The 9,719-nt window shown below is 35.7% G+C and overlaps 1 long non-coding RNA gene across 1 annotated transcript; it reads left to right on the forward strand.

The window, feature by feature from the left end:
- Positions 1-2,181: 2,181 nt before the first annotated feature.
- Positions 2,182-8,992, forward strand: LOC125062936. The gene is made up of 3 exons (XR_007119425.1): positions 2,182-2,376; positions 2,995-3,090; positions 8,492-8,992. It is a non-coding gene; the product is annotated as an uncharacterized LOC125062936 (long non-coding RNA).
- Positions 8,993-9,719: the final 727 nt, after the last annotated feature.

Below are 9,719 nucleotides of genomic sequence, written 5' to 3' on the forward strand. Positions count from 1 at the left end.
GAGCGGGCTGTAAGATGATAGTGGTTTCCGATTTTTGAGAGGTGTGGATCCCCTGGAAACCCTGGGTTCCAGGCTATTTCTCGTCGTGGCTCCTAAGTTGTTGGGCGAATGTTACCGATCCTGGTGTCAGTCGATAGCTTATTTTTTGGACTTTGTCCTTGTTATAACTTTGAGTTGGTGCTGTAATGTTTGGGGGTGGTTAACACCCAAAAACCAGAGATTTGGCGCTAGAGGGGGAAAAAAAATCGTATTTTATAGAAAATGGGGCGGTTTATGAGGGAAACTATGGGCTCTATCGAATTCGCCTCGCCGAGTTGGTTTAGATAAGGCCAAGCTCGGTGGGTTTCAGACAAAAAATTAAAAGTTGAAAAATTTTATGAAATTGGGGCTGGTAATCCACCCTACCTGATTTTTCTATGAAGGATCGCTCGCTTGATATTCTTCGGAGGGAGCGGATGTTTGGTGTTTTCTGTTAGCCCTCGTCGAGGTCTTGCCAGTGGAGATGGAGTTTGAGCTGTTCCAGCTGGTCGCCTGGTGACTTGGTGTCCAGTTGGGCAGGTGAATATGTGTGCTGTGCGATTTGTAATTGATCCGATGGAATCTTGAGCGGGCTGTAAGATGATAGTGGTTTCCGATTTTTGAGAGGTGTGGATCCCCTGGAAACCCTGGGTTCCAGGCTATTTCTGGTCGTGGCTCCTAAGTTGTTGGGTGAATGTTACCGATCCTGGTGTCAGTCGATAGCTTATTTTTTTTTACTTTGTCCTTGTAATAACTTTGAGTTGGTGATGTAATGTTTGGGGGTGGTTAACACCCAAAAACTAGTTTTCTTGTGGTTTGAAGAGATATTTATTGATGGATTTTCATAAAAATTATGTCAAATGATAGGCCCTTGGTCTAGCGGATGTTTGTGATATATATTCACTCGTTTGTTTGTTTGTGTCCAGTGGGGCTACAGGCTGGGGAGAAAATCCCAACAGTTTTTACTCCCTAAAAAATATGGTCTTCGTTCAAAAATTTTGAGATGGGTATCAAACGATAGCTCTTAATAAGGACTATCTATTTCACTTATAAAATTTTAGTGTCGACAATCTTATTCAAAAGTTATTTACCTTTTTGTGGTTTTTCGGTTCTAGAATCCTCAGATTTGAGTCCTTGGTCTCAAATATTTTTAGTCGAAATGTAGAACAAAATTTTCTCTACAACACTGAATTGAATTTTAATGTTTTTTGACGAAATAAAATATTAAATGAAAACTTATAAACTTGAATCTATATACTGGTGTATTCTCCTATTAAAGACGAGTTTAATGATACCCAACTCGAGGGGGTAAGGGTGGGGGGTTAGATTTGGCGCTAGAGGGGGAAAAAATCGTATTTTATAGAAAATGGGGGGGTTTATGAGGAAAACTATGGGCTCTATCGAATTCGCCTCGCCGAGTTGGTTTAGATAGGCCCAAGCTCGGTGGGTTTCAGACAAAAATTTTTATGAAATTGGGGACGGTAATCCACCCTACCTACATACATACATACATCCATACATACATACATACATACATACATACATACATACATACATAGCATACAAGCGTGGGGTGCATGGTGTCAATAGTTATAAATTATAAATATTTAATTGACAGATATGAGAAGGATTATCATTTCGATAATATCTTGAAAACCACCCCCGCTTTTTTTACAATAAAACATTTTTTTTCTTATTCAAACTATTAATAACTTAGATTTATTAATTTATTTTTACATTATTCTTAATTAATATTTATTAAAATTTATTTTGTATTTTTTAGTTTAGTTTTCTATATAAAGCGTGTGTTCTAGTTTTTTTAAACTATTTTTTTTTTTTAATATTATAGCACTAATTTTAACTTTATGCCAAATTCAAGTGAAAGGTTGGGAAACTACACGTGAGAAAACAAAAGCAAACACATCAGAAGGAAATAAAGGGATAAGCTGGTTAAAAACAAAATATATTATACAAAAACATATTATTACATCCTAATATAGTCACACTTAGCTGTAAGTTTCTTTTCCGGATATCACGTTAGTATAATTAGTATTGCGTCTGTGAGAAATACGCATTGTAGTCTGTTGAGAACATCTTAAACTTATACTCTGTGATTAAAAATGCATTGACGTTGTACGTCTATAGCAAATGTCACTACGAAAAAATAAAACTAGTGTCAAATTAATTTTCTATTATGGTGGTCGTTTACATATTTAAGTTGTTTTATTTAGAAAATTAGTGTTTTAAGTATATTAAACACTAATTTTAATGGCGTTTTAGTAAGTGTAAAGTGAGTACTCGAATTCCTGTCTCTTTTACTCGTGGAAATCCTCCTCGTGGAGTCCTCACAGTACTTTGGTGAGTCCATTACTTCTTACTCATAGCTTATTAGCTTCCTTTACATATTTTTTTAATTCATGCTGTTTTACATTATGTATTATTTTGTAAGGTAAATTAAACTTAAGTTTGCATAATGAAACTATTATATTTTTATAAGAGTTAACATTGTTTTAGCTTCAACCCTTGCTTTGCAATTAAAGACTAATTATGGGTAATTAGTAGTTGGCAAAATACTATTTTTCAGTTTTACTTGATCATATCTTAGTTATACTATATAGTACTTTGTATGATGACTCTCGTTATTCATTGTCTCATTCTGCATCTAAATCACCTGTTTATTATAATACAAAATTGAGTTAGTATGACTTGCCTTGTGTTTACCTATGAGGTTTGTATCATTAAAACTAAAAGTTTTTAATAAAATTTATTCAATACATAATATTTTAGACATCATTAGAATGGTGTAAAATCATTCTTGTTATATTATGCTGTCTCTCTGCATTCATAAATTTGAAAGCCAAAATAATTACAATTTGACACAATACCTTAAGAAAGTCTTAAATAGACGTGTATTATCATTAACAAGACGTGTATTATCACTTTGATGCTAATATTTTTCTTTACTTTTCTCCCTAGTATTGAGGCTAGCAGGAACCCTAGCTGTAGAGCGGGACACAGGCCTTGTGCCATCAGACTCTTCTCCGATTGATGCAATGTGTGAAGTTACGGGTGGTAAGTGGATGGAAAAATATTAAATTAGTCACTTTATAATTAAATCAGTTTTATAACTTTTAAATACAATTACTTACATTTCATTTATTATTACATTTAATACATATTAACATAAACATAATAGGTGACTAAGCTCAACCTTACATTTCCAAATATTTATTTCTAATAATAGATGGAAAAGATGCTAGAAAATGGGTGCAATAGATGGAACAATTGCCAAGAAATGGTATTTTTTTTAAATCATATAATTTTTTTGCTAGATTAATGCTTCTCTAGATATAGAGTTGATGATTATTACTATCCCATTAGTATAATCATCAAAGTTTTTTTACCATAATTGACAGAACATCAAAGAAGAATTATTTGTAGTGATTGAATGTGACTAATTAAGAATGACAGTAAATATAAAACATACTGAAATTTCTAACAATAGGTACTGTAGTGAGGACAAATATCTTAGTATACGTGTCATACATACATAATATAGCCCAACTATACAAAGATTTAATCAAAATATCATATCAATAAATGTATACATACATCTCACAAAGTAAGTCAAAATAGCAGTTTTAGCTTATATATTCCCGTGCACAAATGGAATTGTATTCAATGTGTGCGCATTTAATATTAGCTCAAAAGGTGAAGGAAAGCTCCTTGCCTGAGACCAAAAAAGTTGACAGAATTTGGAGGAAGGAAGCTGATCAACTATTTGCATATTAGATTGACAAATGGTAATTAGCATTTTATTAGATAAAAGTTTCTAAGGCACAAAAATAACAATAATAGTAAAACTTTAGAGGTGTCAAGAGACACCCGGATGGAACGAAATTCCTTTTGATTAATTTATATGTTAATTGGTATCATAACAGTATGATAGATTTTCTCGACACCAATCTTACAACGAAAAAAAAAAAAAAACATCACGAGGTGTTCGTTGTACAGTGTAGTGTTTCTGTTGTAAGCAATAAATTTTATAGTGAATGTGTGCTTAGTTAGTGTGATGTTTTTTGGTCTTTTATTGTTTTAATAAGTTCAAATTTGGGTATAGTTTTAGATTTGGCGCTAGAGGGGGAAAAAATCGAATTTTATAGAAAATGGGGGGGGGGGGGGGGGGTTTATGAGGGAAACTATGGGCTCTATCGAATTCACCTCGCCGAGTTGGTTTAGATAAGCCCAAGCTCGGTGGGTTTCAGACAAAAAATTTAAAGTTGAAAAATTTTATGAAATTGGGGCTGGTAATCCACCCTACCTGATTTTTCTATGAAGGATCGCTCGCTTGATATTCTTCGGAGGGTGCGGATGTTTGGTGTTTTCTGTTAGCCCTCGTCGACGTCTTGCCAGTGGAGATGGAGTTTGAGCTGTTCCAGCAGGTCGCCTGGTGACTTGGTGTCCAGTTTGGCAGGTGAATATGTGTGCTGTGCGATTTGTAATTGATCCGATGGAATCTTGAGCGGGCTGTAAGATGATAGTGGTTTCCGATTTTTGAGAGGTGTGGATCCCCTGGAAACCCTGGGTTCCAGGCTATTTCTGGTCGTGGCTCCTAAGTTGTTGGGCGAATGTTACCGATCCTGGTGTCAGTCGATAGCTTATTTTTTGTACTTTGTCCTTGTAATAACTTTGAGTTGGTGCTGTAATGTTTGGGGTTGGTTAACACCCAAAAACCAGAGATTTGGCGCTAGAGGGGGAAAAAATCGTATTTTATAGAAAATAGGGGGGTTTATGAGGGAAACTATAGGCTCTCTCGCGCCCTCCTTTTTTCCCCCTCTAGCGCCAAATCTAACCTCCCATCCCTACCCCCTCGAGTTGGGTATCATTAAACTCGTCTTTAATAGGCGAACACACCAGTATATAGACAACTGCATTCCAGCCCCCCCCCCCCACCTTATACCAGCAAAATGTTATCCCGAACCCCACCCAAAGTGATTCCACCAACTAGCAAAGCCACCACCTCTACGTCCTCAACACCAGCTAGACGGACCTTAGTAGAGATCTTGAGCCCGGCCTTCACTCGCGAAAAACGCCCAACTGAGTCGGCTCACATGGAGATGGCCAAAGAATATAGGCAGACAGGCTTACAAGCTCTCGCTGCCTCCCGCAACTTAAAAGGGGAACTAAAAACCGCAATCACAGAGGCAATCGAAGGCCTCTTCGGAGTCGTCGGCCTCATTGACCTCTCAACTACCACCTGCCCCAACCCTCCCGCCCCCGCACAGCACACACCACAGGCTACCAAAGCCACGATTACACCTCCAACGACTACACCGTCAACCGATACACATATACACACCACACAACTACTACAAAAACTCGAGGCCCACTCTCGGCTACTCGATGAATCTAATAAGGCCTTGCAGGAACACACCAGGGTCCTTAAGGCATCTAATAAACCCGTACCGACGGAATTACAGCCAGCGGCGTCGGACTCGCAAAAGATTTATCAATCCTATGCTACGGCCGCCGCCGCCCCCAAACCCCCTGCAGGCCCTTCCATCGTAGTGTCCGGAGAGGGTCTCGACACAGCAGAACAGATACTTACACAAATTTGTAGATCAGTCAATTTCAGAGAGGGCGGATACGCCCCTCTAGAGGTTAGCGGGGTGACTAAACACAAGATGAAACTCGTTTTCGAAAAAGAAGAGCATAAACTACACACACTTACACGACTACAAAAAACACAAAAATAAACACTCAAGAGGAAAAGCGCATAGACCCCATGATAATACTAAAAGGCATAAATAAAACAATACTCGAATTTGAACTTATTAAAACAATAAAAGACCAAAACACACATTCACTATAAAACTAAGCACACATTCACTATAAAATGTATTGCTAACAAAATAAAACACTACACTGTACAACGTGGTACTAAACACAACACCCTCTGCCTGGAAGGCGTTCGCCGACCTAGGCAGAATAAACATAGGCATGCAACGCGTCCACAGCGACAACTTCTCACCATTTAGGCAGTGTCAAAACTGCCTAAATTTCGGACACACAAAGAGCCGCTGCCCTACGACCACGCCAACATCCGCCAAGTGCTCCGCCCACCACCCTACTGCGGAGTGCAAGGCCGAAGTACACAACTGCACCAACTGCGCCGAACACAACAAACAATTCAACACCAACACTGGCACCCTACACCGCGCCGACTCAAACAAGTGCCCCAAAGTCACAGCCATGCGTGCCCGCGTTGAGGCAAAAATTAACTACATTTAAAACATACACAAAACACTAATTTCACATTAAACAACACAATTACACACTGAATCAAACACTCACATTAACAGCGACCTCAACGCGCAGCACTTGCACTGGGGCAAAGCTTCCAAAGATATTTTATATTTTACACTCACACTTAATAATTAATCTGCAAGTAATCCACCCTCACCCGTACAAAAATGTATAAAGTTACCTCTATTCATCTATTACCTTTTACACTTTTTACAATTATAATACCCACTATTTAATATTTAACTTCGATTCAATTACTAACTACTACTAACCTATGTTAGACTTTAATCTCAAATTTATTCCTTTTTTTTTTTTTTTTTTTTACTTTGTATTTTTATTTTACTATAATTTTACTTACTTACTTCACTGTAAGATAACATTTTTAATCTCGTTTGTGTAACTAGTTACGGATTATTCTATTACTAGGTTTAATATATACAAACACAATTCACTATAGATTATCCCTGTTTAAAGTTTAACCTTATATCAACTGTATATGTAAATGTAAAACTTTCCTATGTTTAATATTGTAAAAAATTTCTCTGTGTAATATTAAATGTTGGTGTTAAGAAGCGGGCGGCTGAGGGTCGGTTATTGTATCTAATAGCAGAGCCGACCCTCAAGAACCTACCCGTGTCCAACTCTAAACGCTTGCATAATTATAAGCACAATTAATTATAGCTCATCCTTGTTTAAATTCAGCTTTATATCAACTGTATATGTAAACGTAAAACTTTCCTATGTTTAATAATGTAAAGCTTTTCTCTGTGTAATATTAAATGTTGGTGTTAAGAAGCGGGCTTAAACCGGGCGGCTGAGGGTCGGTTATTGTATCTAATAGCAGAACCGACCCTCAACAACCTACCCATGTCCAACTTTAAACACCCGCATAGTTATTTATGAGCACAATCACTAAAGCCTATCTCTGTTTAAATTTAGTTTTATATCAACTGTTTTATATTACCTAACGATGATGTATAGGTTAAACTTTTTTCTCTGTTCAATACAAGTGTTGGTATTAAGAAGCGGACTTAAATTGGGCGGCTGAGGGAAGGTTATTGTATCTAATAGCTGAACCGACCCTCAACAACTTACCCGCGCTCAATTCTTAATACCTGCATAATTATAAACACAATTTATTATTTGAATTATTATAGAACCACTTTTACATCTACTACTTCGTAGTAAAACATTCTACTGTATAAGCACAAATAATTTGTAAAAAATTTACTTTCACTTTATATACATAATTACTAGTTTTAAGACGCGGACTCTGTTCAGGTGGTTGAGGGAAAAGAATTGTATCAAATAGCAAAACCAACCCTCAACCACCTAATCCACAACCAATGTATATATTTCTTTTTACTTCAATAAAAACTTCAAGCTGTATTTTAGCTTAGCTTCCTCGGCCCCGGGGCGTTAGTCGCCGGGGATGGTAGGCCTACTAACAATAAAAAAAATATATATAAAGCCGCCCGCGCGGCAAATAAAAATAAAAATCAGATTAGGATAAAAAACCGGGAAAGGCGTGGACCTTTGCCATGCGTTAACTTACAAAGGAAGAGACAAAAATTAAAAAAAAAATGTGTGGCACTCGGACACTGCCGCGGTAAAGCTATTGCATAGCATTTTTTATCAACTTATGCAATTATAATTATTTATTAATTTTTTATTCATGCAGTATTTTTTTTTCTTTGATATTAATTCCGTAATCTACCACTCTACCGGACTCAGCCTAACACGCCTATATAGTCGGTCTCACTCTAACGCGTACCGGCTGCACCCGATGTGAGACGTCACGTTACGTCATCGTGTCTGGATTCGGTCTCCACGCTCAAGGCCCGCGATAGAAGCTATGCAATAGCTTAAAAATGTTATCCTATTTAAAATGTATCTATAGTGATTTAGAAAAAAAGTTTGTTTTTCACTTTTTTTATTCTTGACACTCTTATATATAGAATGCGGCTTAGTATTTTCTAAATTGTCTTAAAATCGATGTATTATGTTATTGTACCTTAGGTTAGGTTTTATTATTGTTTTAAAACTTAAATATAATGTCATATAGCCAATTATTCTTACTAAATAATTTATAGAATCCTTTAATATTGATACTTTTTGCTTTTGCTTATGATGCAACATTATTTTTAAGAACAATTTTTTTTTACAGGATCAACCCCCGACCTATCAGGAATCAACGTCGAAAAAAGAGAACTAGAGCACTATCCACACTTTCACATGAATGGACCGCGGCGCCAAATCACATTCGCACACAAACCAGAGAAAAAGCATCGTCCATAAAAATTCGGCCTTTTATATAATATCATACTTACTCCAAAATATTGCTTTGAAAAAGATGGTAACCCGATTCTTAAACATAACTCTTGTGTACTCTGTTATTCTGATGGACGGACCATGGTCAAGTTATAAATTAATTTAAAAAAAGAACCTTATTCACAAAGACAGGAGGCATTAGTGCTTAAAGTAGTGTAACATGATTAAGTATTTTTTAATAAAGGACATAAAAAATGAGCTATTTTTGGCCAAATCTACTGATGTTTTAATAATAATGGTTATTAGAATTGAATATGCCACTATTGAAAACGTGTTTAACATTCCCAAAAATTTCGATAAATATGGCTGTGTAAGATCTCCAAGTATCATTCCTGAAGGCAAAGCTTCAATTATTGGCCATAATGCATATAAACAAGTATAATATATTGCCTTATAGATATTGTATAATGATTATAAAAGATATTTGATTCATAAATTCTATTGTATAAGATTATAGATGTTTTAATAAATGTATTATTATGAATGTTGATAGTTTAATTTTTAGTATTAACTGGTTAAAAAGATCTAATAAATAACAATAAAAATATAAAAAAACAGTATTTCATAAATTGTCTATAAGTTCTAATTAGTTTTTAAATATTTTTATGTCATTACTTGATAAGAAGTAGAATATCACGATATTAAGTGATGTACAGTAACAATTGTGTTCTATGGATGTGTAACTGTCCATCACAAAAAGAAGATAAAATATGTCAACATTGAATAAAGAAATTCAATAAGTCTGTCAGAAATTACATTTTTTTGTGTCAACAAAAGCAAAATAACACGAGCAATAATATGATTTAATTTCCATCGTAACATTTAATAGCATGGGTAAGTAATTGTACAGTTTAATGGTACAGCTTTGTACAAAAAGCTATCTAGGTAAGCCTCAACTTAATTTGCCACTGGAAATTTAATACAAAAGCTCAATTGAGAATTTGTTAAATTTAGCCAAGAGCGATGATATTTTATTATTATATTTTGATACTTGTAGTGTATTGACTAAATAAAGTGTTGCTTGGTTGTCTCATGCGCCTACGTCACTTGTCAGACTGTCAGTC

This window comes from Pieris napi (genome assembly GCF_905475465.1).
Source record: "Pieris napi chromosome W unlocalized genomic scaffold, ilPieNapi1.2 SUPER_W_unloc_1, whole genome shotgun sequence".
Taxonomy (NCBI): domain Eukaryota; kingdom Metazoa; phylum Arthropoda; class Insecta; order Lepidoptera; family Pieridae; genus Pieris; species Pieris napi.